Here is an 18,332-nt window from a genome sequence, read left to right on the forward strand (position 1 = left end):
CCAGTTGCACTGGGATCCGGAACCCATCACTGCATATCTTCCAAACATGATGATGCAGAACTGTCTATTTTTTATTAATTTGATGAAGATGATATTGATTACTGCTTCTATTATTTTTATCGCAATTGTTGAAGCAATTTAAATAACCTTTTCATGGATAATTTCATTGCTTATTTTCCCATTTCTATTTGTACAATCTTTCTTTACTTTTGTTTCATAACGGTGTTACTACATATTGCCTTCAGTGACTTGTAGAAAGAAATATAAAAAGTGCATTTTTAAAATAAACAAATTGTCTGACATTGGAGAAAGCTGTTACTAATTGTTACTAATTCATTCATATGCATTTATTATTCATTTGATACTTTATATAAATATGAATTAATTTGGGATTATTATTGTTATTCAGACCTTCTGTGTAATAACCATTAGCTGTTGGCATATGGAGGAATGTAGCTGAATCAGTATCAGCTTCAAATATATTTGCTAAGCAACCATTGATTTGCTTGAGCTTTGCTCAGAATTTAAGAAAGAGACTTAATCAAAGGAAAAGCTGTATATTACCTCACAATCTTCTCATCATCTTCAGACTAGAATCCAAACTGGCCATAGGTCAGAAAATGTTCTTTTCATTCTTTTCATCATTTTCTTTGCTGGCTTTGTTTTTCTTATTCTGTCTTATATTTGAAAAGGAAACGTCATCAGAGAAAAAGATTAGGTATGTGATTTATTATTTATAAAGTAGGTAAGTCACTATGCTAGAAAGCAGGAGACTGTGAGTTCAAGTCCTAGCCATAAAAGCCAGCTGGGTGACTTTGGGCCAGTCACTCTCCCTCAGCCCAACTCATATCATAGGGTTCTTATTGTGGGATAAATGGGAGGAGGAAGGTGTGTTGATATGTTCACCACCTTGAATTGTTTGTAAAAATAATTAAGACAGGATGCAAATAGTTACAAATGAATAAATGTAACCATTATTATTGTTATTCTAAGAGTTTGACAACTAGAGGGACTTAGTGCTTGCTTGAATTGAAATCATGAAGGCCACCTGTATGTTATGAAGTTGGAGTAGCTCATAATCATCACCTTGCAGAGTGGGGCTTTAGTGTTTTACCAACTCAAAAGCTTGGCTCAAAATGTAATCAGGTCTTTTACTCTAATCGTAGCAGAATTGCATAGCAAGACACATTTTGAGCTACAAATAACTGCAAATTAAACATTGAGTTGCAAATGGCTGCACTGATTATATGAGACTTATTCTGTAAACCATGCATGCAAAAACAAAGTTGGTGCTTTCATCCAAGGTGCTCCATGTAGTAAGGAAAGATTAACCTTCCCATGCTACTTGTTTACACTACAGTTACCAATAGAAAAATCCATCTGTTTTGGCTAAGATACCAAACTTATTGCCAAGGACACCAACCTCATCTTGATTTTTCTTACGGAGAAGATGATGAAAATACAAAGAGTTCTTTCTCATTTTTTATTATAGCTTTTTTTACTTTAGAACTGGACCATTGCAATTTTTCACAAAAAACATTTTAAATAATGCCAAAAAGAAAATAGAATACACCTGTACTCCAGTTGAATTACATTATTGTAACTTATGCATTCACACTGTTTAATTAATTGTGCATGTTGCTAGTGATATCAGCACAATCGAACCTTGTTGCTATTGTCTTATCATCCATGTTCAGAACACAGTTCCTGATTGGCTAATATTGTGACTAAGCACAGAAACAAAATATTTCCTTTCATTTTTTCTCTTTTTTAAGTAATATTATCAGAAGCACCTCCTGATTATTCTCAACTCACTTTCTCAGTTTGTTTCAGAAGCATCATTTCTAGGCATCCTAAGACAACATGATGACCTTTCCTGGCAATTGTCTTTTTTTTCTGCAGTTTTTTTCTTGTCCTTCCTTATATCCTTCCACAACAAAAGAGGTTAGATTGGTGGTCTACCCAAAATATCCGAAATAAAAGATGCACAGATTGGAGATACTACTGGGACTTGACTTACAAATATGCCTAATGTGCATTTATGATTTAAAACAATTATCATTACTTTCAGTAATTCTGGTTAAAATTGTTTCTTTGGGTTTTTTTTTGTAATGTATCATAAATAAATAAATATCATAATATTCAGAAATATTTAAAATCAGTTCAGAATATAATGCTGAATTAATATTTTACTATTGTTTACATTTCTATGTTTATTTTTCCTTTTCACATTACTTACATATGTTTCTAGTCAAGTCAATGTTTTGATTTTGAAATTTGGAAGTATTAAACCTCATGGGTTCTGTTTTGTAAGATTTAGTAAGGAAGAAGAGATGAAGTAAGTAAGAAAGTAAGAAGAAAGAAAGAAAGAAAGAAAGAAAGAAAGAAAGAAAGAAAGAAAGAAAGGAAGGAAGGAAGGAAGGAAGGAAGGAAGGAAGGAAGGAAGGAAGGAAGGGAGGAAGGTTTTATTTTATTTTTTACTGTCAACTTGCCAAAAGTACCATGTATGTATTCTTTGGTCCTAGACAAATAAAATATTTTGACAGGATAAAAAATGGATACGTATCAACATTTTCTTTTTACTTGTTTTACTATTCTTTGGCCTAATCTTTCATTGTCATCATTTTATCATATTTTGCCTTGGGCAGATATATGTAGATGTCATTGTGAATCCTGCGCAATAGTGCATTTTCTGAGCTCTGTTAAAATATATGATGCAACGGAGGACCAGTTAAGTCAGCATTTGTGGAGAACAAAAAGAGAGGGTTAAAAAGGATGCATTTTGCATTCAATATAGACAAGGATACAGTGACTCAGTGGCTAAGGCACTGAGTTTGTCAATCAGAAAGGCTGGTAGTTCGGCAGTTCAAATCCCTAGCACTGCACAATGGCGTGAGCTCCTGTTACTTATCCCAGTTTCTGCTAAACTAGCAGTTCAAAAGCACATAAAAATGCAAGTAGAAAAATAGGGACCATCTTTTGTGGGAAGGTAACAGTGTTTGATGCACCTTCAGCATTTAGTCATGCCAGCCACATGACCAGAGACGTCTTCGGACAACACTGGCTCTTCGACTTTGAAACGGAAATGAGCACCACCCCCTAGAATCAGGAAAGACTAACACATATGTGTGAGGGAAATCTTTATATTTACCTAATGCTGTTACAAATATTTAGAGTGCTATTAATTATATTAACATGTTATTATATTAAAGTATTAATGTGTATTGTATAGAGACAGAGTTAGGTCCCAGATTATTAGATCTTCTTTTGATCAGTAGATCTTCAGTGACCATGGACCATCCATGCTGTTATCCATCCTTGGAAGTGTTGTCTAAGGAAATGAGAATTTCTATGAGTGAGATAAATCTAGCTGGATTTCAGATTGTTCAGTGTGCACCAATAATGCTCATGGGTTTGGGAAGGGGGGTCCACAAGGATGAATCAGAGGATTCTGACAATGATCCTCAAAGATTACTAATTTTGCAGATTGCTGGGTATGAGGGATAATCTGGCAGTGCTGTTATTATCCTCTCACTTATATAATAGTATTCCTTTTCAACCTGCTTAGCCTCATTGCAAGGGTGATTATAGATTCAACGTGTTAATCTAGATTGATTTTAAGTTCTGTTCTTTGGAGTCAGAGACAGTACAGAAATTCATGGTGTTGGGAGAAATTTCTATCGTGTCCATGGGAAGTTCATTTCCTAATGGTGCAAAATCATCTATTTTGCAGTAAATTTTCAGGGGAGCGGGTTAATGTTTGGAGAAAAAAATAACATAAAAGGAAAGAGATGTAAGGATAAATATGCTATCTCCCTTAGGCAGCATAGGTGCAGCATGAATTACCGGTATCTCATACCTGCATGCTAAACGGATCTTTTTGGTATGCTATAGTCTTGCTATTTTTGAAATAAGATTCTGGTGTCAGTCAAGTTAATCTTAGTATATGGAGTGGGATGTTATTTTGTCATTTGACTTAGGCAATAAAAACGTTTATGTCAAATCATGTGTAGAATGAGATTGCTTGCATTTTTTATATTAATAGCAACTGTTCTGCAAATATATTGGGTAGTATTAAACCATGCATAGCATAATATTAGATCACCTATTTGGCACAGCTAGGATCCATTTACAGTATCATCAATATCCATTCTTCTTCATCCATCAGTCTTTCTTTTCTTCCTTCTTTCCTCCCACCTATTGAGAATTCATACACATCACATCCTGAACAAATGGGCCACTGAAGTGAATTATATTCACTTTGAAGTGATATTGAAGTGAAAAATTTTACTTCCGAAGAAAATAAACATTTTCTTTCATGATGGATGAAAGATCTTTGGAAATATATTTTATTAGACTTGACAACAATATTTACTATGAGCCAAAGAGCTTTAGTTAACAATAACATAAACATAAGGTTATGGCTCTTTGAGAATCAGATATTGATTCAAACAATTCAGGTTTTTTTTTTCTAATATGGATTCCTTTAAGAAACTAACAAGGCAAAGGTGAACTAAATATATTTGACATCGACTGAAGCATAGTGTGGTCCAAGATAGAACTGCTCAGTGATAAAGTGAAAACGCACAACCAACTCTAAAGACAATGCTATTATGTATGATTTTGAATCTCATAATTTTGGGAGCTCAACATGAAACTCTATTAATCCATTATGGACATACAACAACATAAATCTACAAGTTTTGTAATTCTAGTATGAAAAAGAGTATCCCATTAATTACATTCATAGGTTATGTTCGCAATAAATATTGATTTCTTGATTTGATCTAAAATCCTGATGCTGAAAATGATTTACACATTTGATTAAAAGGCCAAAGGATCCTTATACAGACATATGCTTTTGCAAAAACTGTCTCAAAATAATAAAATGCAATGTTCAGTTTTCTGGTCCAAAGCAACAAATTTGTATAAGGGTAAAATCTAACACTGTGTAGATGGATTTCCATTTTCAGGATGAGACATTATTTTCTTCTTCTCTTTGAGTGGAAATGAAATCCTGTTCCTTGATGCTAAGAATTTGTTTTGGTGCAATTGAAAGAAATACTGTATACCTTAACAAGTTTCCTCAACCTGTCATGTTTCTTCTACTATCTGCAGGATCTTTGTGCTTTTGACACAGAAAACCAGTATGGCATGCATCACAATGCTTTGATCAGTCCGAATCCTCTTGTCCCCTCCTATTGCTGTTACACTTTCCCCCCATGAATAGAAGCAATACAGATTCTCCACAACCATTGCTTTTTTTGTGTACTTTAAGAATTCAAATACAGATAGAGAATACTAAATAGGATGTTGGAAGCAAACATCATATATGTTTTTAAGGATTTCTTAACATATCAGACATATTATTTTAGAAAATGTGTGCATTTTGTCAGCAATACCACTTCTTTATCTATAGAACATGGGGAAAGCTAGGGAGTTCCAGAAAAAAAACCATCTACTTCTGTTTCATTGTCTAGCCTTTGATTGTGTGGATCACATTGTGTGGCAAGTTCTTAAAGATATGGGAGTACCAGACCAAGGGCTAGATGAATCAAAAACTAGAATTAAGATTGTCGGGAGAAATATCAACAACCTCAGATATGCAAATGATACCACTCTAATGGCAGTAAGTGAAGAGGAACTAAAGAGCCTCTTGATGTGAGTGAAGAAGGAGAGTGCTTGAAACTCAACATTAAGAAAACTAAGATCATGGCATCTGGCCCTCTCAATTCCTGGCAAATAGATGAGGAAGAAATGGAGGTAGTCACAGATTTTATTTTCTTGGGCTCCAAGATCACCATAGATGGGGACTGCAGCCAAGAAATTAAAAAACGCTTGCTCCTAGGGAGGAAAGCTATGGCAAATCTAGACAGCATACTAAAAAGCAGAGATATCACCCTGTCAACAAAAATACACATAGTCAAGGTTATTGTTTTCCAAGTTGCACTGTATGACTGTGAAAGTTGGATAATAAGAAAGGCTGAGCGCCAAAGAATTGAGGCTTTTGAATTATGGTGCTGAAGAAGACTCCTGCGAGTTCCTTGGACTGCAAAGCGATCAAACCAGTCAATTCTAGAGGAGATCAACCCTGACTGCTCTTTAGAAGGTCAGATCCTGAAGATGAAACTCAAATACTTTGGCCTAATGAGAAGGAAGGACTCACTGGAGAAGAGCCTAATGCTGGGAAAGATTGAGGGCAAAAGGGGACGACAGAGTATGAAGTGGCTGGATGGAGTCACCAAAGCAATAGGCATGAGCTTAAATGGACTCCAGAGGATGGTCGAGTACAGGAAGTCCTGGAGGAATGTTGTCCATGGGGTCGAGGGGTCAGACATGACTTCGCAACTGACAACAATATATATAGAACCACAAACATCTGTATGTATAAAGAAAAACATTGCACTAGCATTTATGCCAATTAGCTAGAGTCTCTTTCTAAGCAATAACAAGAATTTTCATATCTTATGTTCTTTTACAAAGGACCATCTAGATGGCATCACACAATTTAAGGAAACACATACATGAAATTGTGTTTCCTTTCGTCCACCGAAATAAATGCAATTTTTATACTCAAGTATATACAGAATCAATTTGATTCTGTATATACTTGAATGGAGATGGACAAAATGTCTCAAGAAGAAAATTTGCATAGTATATTTGTGAAATGTATTTAAAAGTTTGGGGAGAAAGTAGGGCTAATTCTTAATTTCCTTTAGTTAATTTAGGAACAAGGTGTTACTAATCAGAAAAGTTTAAAGTGGATCAGAAAATCAAGGTGCATTTTCCATGAGTAGTGGATGATTTATCAGTATGTAATTTATTAATAAGCACATGCTATCCCAATGTCTGTAAATATAGATTTTAAATGTGCTAACACAACATACATTAGCAGTTAAACTTCCAGGGTGCTAGCTGTGATGATAATGCTAATCTACATGTAACGTTAACAACATATCACAAAGACTTGCCACTTTCTATTTTCTCGGAAAGCTTTCACTTTATGCCCTTAAGCTATGTCTACTGTTTATAATATTTATCACAACACTTGTGTATTATATGTTTGCATGTGGTGATGATAGGTGTATAATCTAAATGTAAAAAAGTTAATACATTTCTCTTTTTTTTTCCTATTTATTTTTGCCCACCGCAAATACTATTGCCCTGCCTTGGCTTATAAATAATAATGAGGTTGTAGGCAGTGGTGGGATTCAAATAATTTAACAATTGGTTCTCTGTCCTAATGACCAGCTGGGTAGGTGGGACTCGGTGGTCATGTGGCTGGGTGGGCGTGGCCAACTCAACATCACTCACATCGATGGGTGCTTCGCCTTAGCTCTTACAATGTAATAAGAGTTAACAGGAGAGGCAATTTCTGTAAGCAGGGCAATAAAGATTAGGCTAGAAACAACACCAGAATGTTTCCTTCTTGCCTTCTTACAGGATTAGCCCTGTAAAGTGGAAAAAAACCAAGATTTCTTCCAGCAACTAGTTTTCTGAACTGCTTAGAAAGTTAACAACCAGTTCTCCCAAATAGGTGCGAACTGGCTGAATTCCACCACTGGTCCTAGGTACATAAATTCTTGAAATGTATATTGGCATCCTTACAGATCTTGTTTTAAGTAGTGAAAACTTCTGAGTGTTCTACTTATAGTTTTCTATCTGAAAATGACTACCAGGCAACTTTAGAGGAATGGCCCCTGCAGGTACATTAATAGACATAATGAGTTCTTCTGTAATTGGGAGATGAGGGGAAGAGATGCTATCTAGGGATGATCTGATACAAAAAGTGGGGGAAGGGCTGCAGCTGAATAATGGGGCAGAGAAAAAAAATTGCCCTAATTTATTAGATGGTAACAAAAGATGGTGGAAGATATTTACTTTTACACTTGCAAATTTTTGATAATATTGCCTTACAAAGTAATTGAGTTAATTCACCTTGTTATGTTTCCTGTCTGATCTACTTGTGAAACAGAGATGGACTGAATGAAATTGGCAAAGTGAATGTGAATAAGTCAAAGTGAGTGTGAATAATTTCTAACTGAACCCAGCCAATTCTAAAATAAAATAAATGAAATAAAATGAAATAAATAAAAAATAATAAAAATAAAATAATAAAACAAAATAAAATATTGATTGGAAGCTTAAATTAAATACTGAAGAAATGTCACTATTGATAGGAATTGAAAAGTCCACATTTAGATGCTGTCTCTCCAGTGAAGTGGTTAATATGTATTGGTGTAGCTATATCAGGGTTTTCAATTTTATTTATGGCTTCCAACACACTTTTAAAGGCTGTTTAACAAGAGTAATGTGCTATTTCAAAATTAGTCAACTGATGTAATCAGTAGTTATTTCCGGCCCTTCATTTAATTTGAAGGGCATATTTTAAAAAATCTAGGCCTTACCACAATCACTTAATTACCAGAATTGATCCTGGAGCTTTGGTTCTAAGTTGTTATGGTCAGTAATCAGCTGTCATATGACCTAGTTTGATTTTACAATTGTTTTATGATGTTTATAAAATTGTGGGTGATAAGTCACTGTGGATGATCAATGATGATATGATTGTTAAGTGAACCCATTCTCCTTAATGGACATATTTGCTGGTAACCAGAAAACAATAGAAACTAGCAAAAAATGTAGCAGGTTGCAGTCAGGACATTGCAATTGGCTATAAATGCAAGCTGTTTATCACACACCCAAAATACAATCATGTGACCACATATGCATGCATGGAAAGCAGTTGGAACTTTTACAATGGTTCATAAGTAACATTTTGGGAATCCGTCATAGCATTGAAGATTCATTAAGTGATTTATCCTTAAGCAAGGACTACCTGTATTGGGGTTTTATTCTGAAAGGCCCTGAAAAAAAATGAGCGAAAAGTATGGCCTTTGAAAGAAAAAAAATGTTACCAAGATTTACCAGGAATGGTAAAATTAGAATTGTTTGGGGCAATATACTGACACCGTGTGGGGCATTATATAAATCTAAGTGCTATTGACATTGTTACTGCTATCGCTGCTTAATCAGAATTACTAAATAGTGTGGAATATATAAATTTAAGAGGCTCTGGCTACTAACGAAGAATCTTACTGAAATATCTATATTAAAGCCTTTATTAGATGGTTTTTTGGTAGCTGGGAGCTATATATATATCTACATATCTACATTGCGTGAGGTAAAGAGGACAAGAGGATTACATTATGCTAGAAGGTAGAGAAAAGGTTTTGCTTATTTGTTTTTGTTTTGAATGGTTTGGGCTTGAAGTATTCTAAGAATGCTAATCCTTTCAAAAAGCTCTAGCAAGTTTTTTAAAAAAATTTCCTCCTGGAAATTCATAGGAAATAGCACCTGTGATATTTGACAATGGGGCATTGGATTATGGCAGCATGATCTGGTGGAGTTTGGAAAGGTTTAAATCAGTGGTGGGATTCAATTTTTTTTACTACCAGTTCTGTGGGCATGGCTTGGTGGGGGTGGCAGGAGAAAGATACTGTAAAATTTCCACCACCATCCGCCCCCCCACTCCAGGGGAAGGTTACTGCAGAATCCCCATTTCCTCCTGATCAGCTGGGACTCGGGAAGCAGAGAATAGATGGGGGTGGGGCCAGTCAGAGGTGGTATTTACTGGTTCCCCGAACTACTCAAAAGTTATGCTACTGGTTCTCCAGAACTGGTCAGAAACTGCTGAATATCACCTCTGGTTTAAATGCTTAAAGGATGCAGCTGCACTTTTCTCCTTCTGAGAAATTCCTTGTGAAAATGATGGGGCTATGAATGCAGAGAAGATACGGAAGAAAACTGTTGAGTATTATGGAGGCAGCCACACCATGCAACTCAGAGTTCATTATAATTGAAATAACATATAAGCCCAGTGAAATAAATAAGTAAATAATAAATAAATTATCCATCAATAGGAATTAAAAGATACAGTATGGCATATTTGTGCAAGGCAGTACGCATTAATTCCAACATATTTGGAGAGCTTCCTTTGAAGTCAAATAAGGGTGACTTCAATTTTAGTTTCATTCACAATGCATTTAAAAAGATTGTATGGTTAATTTACTGCATAATCATGCTCACATTCATTTTGTTTACATGCTCTTTCTTGACTCTTGTATCATGGCCAGTTGCACAAAGAAAACAAAAGAGGATTTGCTAATAGTTAGTGATGCATTATATCACTCTATGTAAATCTATGGGCATATAACTTTTTTGGGGCTGACAACTTGATGTTTAAATCAAGGATCATTCCAGAAAAATAATGTTTTGAACCAGGATAAAAACTTAATTGATTTTAGTTACGTTTTAACATAATTGAATGTGACATAGTTAAGATTATTTTCCAACTTATTGTTTTTTTTCAGCCACATTCAAATTGTAATTTGTTAACAAAGGACCCACAACCTTTTTATGCATAACACAGGTTATGTATCTCTCAGAGTTGGGGTCCTACCGGTTTAACAACTGTTTCGCTGAGGTCAAATGCAGTTTACAGAGAAATCACCTTCCGCATTACTGCTGGGGAGGAAAACAGCGGAGGCATGGCAATACACTCTGCCACACATATCTGCTGAGCATCAGAAAAAGGAATATAGGTGAGTATAGCGCAGCTGAAAGAGAGAACCAGTTCACTCCCAGCTGATAGTCAAAGCTACCGGTTCACCCGAACCGGTCCAAACCAGTAGAATCCCACCCCTAGTGCATCTGATTTAAATTGAAACACTGTATCAATATTGATATGCAAATAAAATATATCATCATAGACTTTCAGATAATACTGATGTAACTAATATGTGGGTTTTCAGCTATTGTGGTTCATAGCGGCAGTGTTATCAGTGGCAAGAGATATGGAATCTGGGAGTCCAATAATGCCTTTGGGGCTGCCCACCTTAGAAATTAAGAACATATTTAAAGACAGGACATGGCCATTCTTGTCATGCAGAGAAGTCAGTTGGAGAAAGTGGATCAAGATGTACCCATGGCTATCTAGTTGAACCCTGATCTTCCCAATAGATAAAACACACAAGGAATTTATCTTTGGTGCATATGCTCTCAGTATACATAAAAAGACAAGATACATTCGTCAAGAATCATAAGGTATAACACTTAATGAGAGTCAAAGGTTACTAATACTAAGAGCTGAGGTGGCGCAGTGGTTAAATGCAGCACTGCAGGCTACTGCTAGATCAGCAGTTCAGCGGTTCAAATCTCACCGGCTCAGGGTTGACTCAGCCTTCCATCCTTCCGAGGTGGGTAAAATGAGGACCCGGATTGTTGGGGGCAATATGCTGACTCTCTGTAAACCGCTTAGAGAGGGCTGAAAGCCCTATGAAGCGGTATATAAGTCTACTGCTATAATACGCAATGACATTATACTTGGAAATAAATAAAACAATATAAATGTTAAATGTACAAGCAACATGGTTAGTCATAAGTGGGAAGAGACAGGTACCAGGAATGAAGAGAAGAATAATAGTAATACAGTCTTAGTAGGTAACTTGACAGTATTATGGGAATTAGTTGTTTAGCAGAGTGATGGCATTCAGGAAAAAAACTGTCCTTGTGTCTTGTTGTTCTGGTGTGCAGTGCCCTATAACGTCATTTTGAGGGTAGAAGTTGAAACAATTTATGTCCAGGATGTGAGGTGTCTGTAGTTATTTTCACAGCCCTCTTTTTGATTCATGCAGTATATAGGTCTTCAACGGAAATCAGGTTGATAGCAATTATTTTTTCTGCAGTTCTAATTATCCGTTGAAGTCTGTGTCTGTCTTGTTTGGCTGCAGAGCCAAACTAGACAGTTATAGAGGTGCAAATGACAGACTCAATGATTCCCATGTAAAACAAAATCAGCAACTCTCTGGGCAGTTTGAACTTTCTGAGTTGGCGCAGAAAGAACATTCTTTGTTGTGCTTTTTTGATGACATTTTTTATGTTAGGTGTCCATTTAGGTCTTGAGATATGATAGAACCTAGAAACTTGAAGGTCTCTGTTGATAATGTGTTGTTTAATATTGTAAAAAGTGATAGTACAGGAGGGTTTCTCCTAAAATATACCATCATTTCTACCATTTGAGTGTATTTAGTTCCAGATTATTCTGGTTGCACCACAATGCTAGTTGTCCAACCTCCCATCTGTATGCAGATTCATCGTATGCAATATCTCTGTTCAACAAAACAATAGGGTCATCCTATGGCTTAGATTATTAGGGATTTTCAGGAACCTCTCTTCTATAGGGGCTTTGGTTTATATTCATGAATATTTCACTAAATATTTTGTTAAATGTTAAAACAAATGCATTCACCCTTTTAAAGCAGATAGGGAGAAAAAGATCCCAGAAACAGGATTTTAGTATGTTTTGCTAGAATGGAGAATGTTTACTTTTATAGGGAAGAGGAACAAATTCAGATTATTTTATACTCAGAAGCAAAACCTTATTTGTTACCAAACCCCAGAGGGAAAGGGAATATGTTGTAGAACACATTTTGTAACCAATAAAAAGCCAAACTATCAAGACTTAATCTAACAATGCCAGGAAAAGAAAAAGAAACAAGTGTGGGCTGCTGCTGATTTTCTGAAATAATCATTTTATAGCAAATAGTTGACAGATAAGGGAAGGCAGTGGCGATGGGAAATTATTTTGGAACACACTTATGGATTTATATAAATGCGAAAAACAATGGAAGGATTTACTTGCTTCATAACGTCCAAGTCATGTGCTGGTCCAGCTAAATCTTTTCCCATTCAATTGTTTGCTAGAGGCTGGATTAACAGCAGGAATATACTTTCTGCATATCATAATACACAGTTCATGGGCTGCAGTTTAGTAAATCACACATTGAGAATAGGCCCAGCTTGTAACCTGTACTGTGCTAAAAATTTATTGTTTCATTTTTTAACCCTTCTCATTCAACCTGAGAGAAAAGAAAATGGCTTTTTAAAAAGACAACATTTCAATAACATTAACAATGCTGGGTGAAATATCCTTGCATTCCTTCCAGTTGGTTGAGAGATGCCCCATCTTTCATTGTACATAATTTCTCCTATGATCAGTAAGCTCCTTGGCTTCTGGCCCTTTAGTCAATTGTCAAGCACATCATCATGAAAATCTTCCCAAGTGCCTTCAGTTGGTTGGGGAGTTTCGAAGTTGGGTGAGTGAGAGAGATAAGTAACCCAGAACAATCACCACAATTAAGAAAGGTCAAATAGCAGTTAATTGTTTGAAAGAAATTCAAAAGCAAATTGAAAGTGGAGTAGAAAAAGGAAGAATGTTGGCGAGAAAAAGAAGAATCCTTCTGATAAACCAGAGGACTGATTTTAGTAGCAATATATTGCTAATAACTATGCCGATTTGAGTATTAGTGTTTATGTTGATTGGTATTTTTCATATTTTACTTTTCAAAGAAAAAAAAACTAAACAATTATTCCTTTTCTGTTTCTTTTTATAGCAATTTTTTAAAGCTTATAATGTACAATAATAAAAACTAATACAAACTAAAAAAAAGATGAAAGAATAACAAAAACTAGAAAAGAAAAAACAAGAATGCAGTACAGTAAAGAAATAAATTAAAAACTGACTTCCCCATCATTATAACAAGCAGAATCAATTGTAATAATTTATCACCTTCTCATATAATATGACAAATGATCTTTGTCCCATATCCCATCTGTTGCCTATAAATAAATCCATAAAACCTTATCATTTGAGTCCTGATGTCTGCAAAAGTGAATTAAGGATTACTAGAAGTAATAATATATCTATCAAATAAATTAATTTTCTATTCCACTTACTTATAATAACCATGATCATTAGTCCATTCAAGTAATGTCCTAGAATTTGTTTTCTTTTCATTTTTTCTTTGTCCCTTCTCATGAAATTTTTCAAAGCTTTAACAAACCTCTTTTGTAAATCCAATATTATTCATGTCACTCTCTTGGCTTATTACTTGCATTATATTTCAATTATTAAGACAGTTGCTACATTATTTTGTATAACTACCGTAGTATAACATCTTTTCCTACATCATTCTTGTAGCCTGTCATTTTTAAATCCACTTTCAAATCAGTCTCCATTATGTCAGGTAATACTTGCAGCTCTTCTGTAACATCTTTTAAATAGTCGATCTATACTCTTAAATTCTGGCTCCATTGTTCAAAAATAGCCTTCCATGTGTCCAAGGTTAAAAGGTTTTGCTTCATTCTGTACAAGAGTTTGAGTGATCTCCTTTCACTGTAATTTTAGTTCCTTCTAGTTCTGTCTACTGTACAATTTTTAAAGTGTCATTTGTAATAATCCAAAACAATAGTATTTTATAACAGGAAATGTTCTTTATAATGAACTCCAAAGCATTATTTCAAATTTAACTGGAACCTTAGTTCATTTGTAATTTTCTAAAGTCAAAATTGTAATCACCCTTTTGCTGTTTTTTCCAAGGAAAAAAGGGCATTAAACCTGTATTAACAATTTAGCTAAAGATTGAAGAAAATTAATCTGGTATTGTAAAACCTGTCCAGCCAAAGGATTCCAAAATGTGAAAAGAAGTTAACAGAAGTTAATTTTTGAAAATGACTAGAAAATGATGTATGCAAACTTTTTTAAAAATGTCAAATGCTTTTTAAGCAAGATGGCTATTCCCTCATCTCCCAGACCTCTACATTCATCATAAATAGCTATTTTATGGTCTACTCATGAGAAGCAACTGTCTGGAGCACTTGTAAGTAGGCAATCTCAAATCCTCTTCTTATCTGGAGAGGAATTATGATGAGCAGGTCAACTTGTTGACTCTTCACTCTGCTGTGGTCTTTGTTTTCCCCCCTGAAAGTCCTCTTTCTTGGTTTTCAACTTCGTTTTGCTAAAAGAAAGTGGAACTCCTCTGCCCTTGGGATAATATTAATGTTGCCCGATACAGTTCGCAAACTGAAATTAAAGCAAATGGTTTTCTAGCAAAAACAAGTGGCTTCCTTTTGCATTAGGATACTTTAAAGAAACCATTGTCAACTTGAGTGCTTTAGATGTATGGATTTCACCTTTCCTTATTATTCAGCTAGCATGGACATTGCTAAGTATTCTGGGAACTGAAGTTGACACATCTGGAGAACTCTTTATTTGAAGAATACACTACGTTAAATCTATTGGATATATTCAATACAAAGGGTTCAATTACTGTGAGGCCCTTTTTTCTCAACTCAGAATATACAGTTTGCTTGTTCTCAGCTGTGTACACCCTGGATATGGGAGATAATTTGATTTCCTTAGAAACTACCTTACAATCTGGGCAGTGCTCCCCCAATCTAGGGGTAATATGGATAAAAGTGTTTTTTCTTCATGTAAATATCACACAATCACAACAGGGGCATTTAAATAGATCTTTTTACCTACATTTGACTCTGATAATGTAAGTTTTGGGTACTGAAGGAAAGAATCGGGAAGCACTGTTTTATAGTTGTCCTTACATCAAATTTCTTAAAGGGAGTTTTCTTGATTTAACCTAGCATAGAGGAACATTGTTTGTCTTTTTCCCAAAGTAACAATAGGAACAAACTGTAGAATGGCAGTCATATACATTTCATCTGCATTTTGTAAAATAGAACTTTTGCCTGCATTAAAACTAGGTCAGCAGAAAAATCCCAAAGCTCTATGATTCACTTCAGCTTTATGATTTGCTTAGCCACACATCAATGTAACATGCATGACAAACTTTCTGTAGAGTTTGCATAGTTCTGTAGAGTTTGCATCTATATCCAATAATGTAATGGACATTTGGATGCTACAGAAAGTATTTTGCAGAATGAAAAACTGGACCTACAGATATTGAAATCCACCATATCAGCCTAGTATGCACACCCACCAAACAAATAAACAAACAGAGATGTTGGAAGATGCTAAGTACATCGCATCTAATTTATCTTATGCTTATTATCTACCTTTAGACTAATTTCTAACTTTTTAAACTGTTTATTCTACACTTACTCCGATTGTCCTTTAATAAAATAAGGAAAATAACTGACCGAAAGACTGATTTAAAATTAAATACTATATGTCTAGAAGTTCAGAGAGAGACAGGTGGCCTTCATGGATATTCAACAATATATTTCTAAATATAAATCCAATAAACCAAACCAAACCATACCTAAAGCACTTAAGTTTGTCCATTGTTCAGCTAATGGCTTAATGAAAAGAGAAACATACAAAATGATTCTTGAATATGCCCGAATAACAATGAATGAAATTATTGTTTTCTTTTATATTTAAATTAAACTAAAAATAAGTCCACAAGGCTTATCAGGTCCCAAGGAAAGTGTTGGCAGACAATCTGTCATCCTGGGTACCACATTGGTAATCTAGTGGATAATTCAAACACACACACACACACACACACACACCTTGATATACATAGTTTTCCTTACCTATCATTACCACAAGCATCTACCAAATATATATTTAAAGCTAGTGTATATATTTTCTTTTAATGAAAATAGTAATGAAATGAAAATGTTGTTTAGATGTAAAATATGACACCCTTTCACAACAGTTCTGTATAGAGTTAAAGTTGCATAAGCTGAATCTGACAGGAACCATCAAGAACTTCTATGGAACAATGGATAGAGGGGAAAAAAATCTGCTATTTTTAATAATCTCTATAAGAGTGCACTGAATTCAGACATAGGTTACCTTTTTACGTCTAGTTCTTCCTAGGTATAATTGATGCAAATGGATTAGAAGGGGCCTTTGAGATAAACTAGTCCAACTCCCTGACCACTGCAAGCATCTACAACCATATCTCTTGTCTCTGTTTCCATACCACAAGCAAAGATCACTCATCTATATCCAGAGGCAGTCAGTTCCACTGTTAAATAGCTTTTACTGTTCAGAAATATTTGTGGACATTCAACCAAAATATAAAGATAAAGGTTCCCTTCGCACATATGTGCTAGTTATTCCTGACTCTAGGGACAGTGCTCATCTCTATTTCAAAGCCGAGGAGCAAGTGCTGTCCGAAGATGTCTCCGTGGTCATGTGGCTAAACACCGAAAGTGCACAGAAACAAAATGGTCTCTATTTTTTCTACTTGCATTTTTTTACATGCTTTCAAACTGCTAGGTTGGAAGAAGCTGGTACAAATAGTGGAAGCTCACTCTGTTATGCTGCACTAGGGATTCAAACCGCTGAACTGCCGACCTTTCTGATCGACAAGCTCAGTATCTTAGCCACATCCCTCAACCAAAATATACTTATTTATAACTTAAACCCATTGTTACTTATCTGTTTCTGGAATAAGTGCAAACAACTTTGTTCTGTCTTTTATGTATCAGCTCTTCAATGTTTGTCTTCCTTCATTGCTGTCTTCTACAGATAAATGTACCTAAAGTTTTCAACCATCCATCACAACTGTTTTTTTCTTTAGAGGCCCCCTTATACTTATGACATTTAAATGAAAACTCCAGTTTGACAATCCCCTTTATAATATCCAGGAATGGACATAATAATTTAATTGTGGTACAACCAACACAGAATATATAGTGAAGAATGATGGCTTCTCCTGATCTTAATACTGTAGGAGATATTATACGGAAAGTCAGGTTCATCTCCACTCAGCCATACCATATAGATGTTTGATTTTGTGCTGTAGTATTCTCATAATCCCAAACTATGTTAGCAGCACTCTGCTTGGGCATTAAAATTAGGCAGGTGAGTCGTTAAGTCTTAGAAAAAAATGCTAGATATAAATTAAAAAATAAATAAAAGTAGTTTTGAGTTGTTGAGATAACACTTTAAAAAAATACTTAAATATAATACACTAGTAGATAACACGGTGTTGCCCAGGTATTGATTTATAGGAGAAAATGTCCGGACCAAATGTCATTTTTAATTTTGGATTTTCCCCCAGCGGGAGCCCCTTTATGGAATAATGTGAAGCCATTACCATGGCAACTCCACTGTGCTGCACAGTAGAAGCCATTTTAAGGCACAACAGTCTTTATCTTAACAGCACACATACCCTGAGGAGTTTTAGGGGTGTCTTATCTCCACAGTATTTGTTTGCAGAGAGTAAGTCATCTGTGTACCAAGTTTGGTTGAAATTGCTGACGGTGTTCCAGAGTTATGCTGGAAAATACACATGCACAGCCGTTTATCTATATATAAATTGCCCAGTAAGAAGAAATCTCATTTGTTAACTGACCATATTTCCCATTCCATTTTATATTTCCTTGATAGTATAAACATAAGAAAATAGTGTGTGAAGTATGTAAAATATTTCCCCATAACATTTAACAAATATCTGTTGCTTTGTGAGAAACATTATCTGTAACTGAAATAGGAGCAG

The sequence above is a fragment of the Thamnophis elegans genome, chromosome 6 (genome assembly GCF_009769535.1).
Source record: "Thamnophis elegans isolate rThaEle1 chromosome 6, rThaEle1.pri, whole genome shotgun sequence".
Taxonomy (NCBI): domain Eukaryota; kingdom Metazoa; phylum Chordata; class Lepidosauria; order Squamata; family Colubridae; genus Thamnophis; species Thamnophis elegans.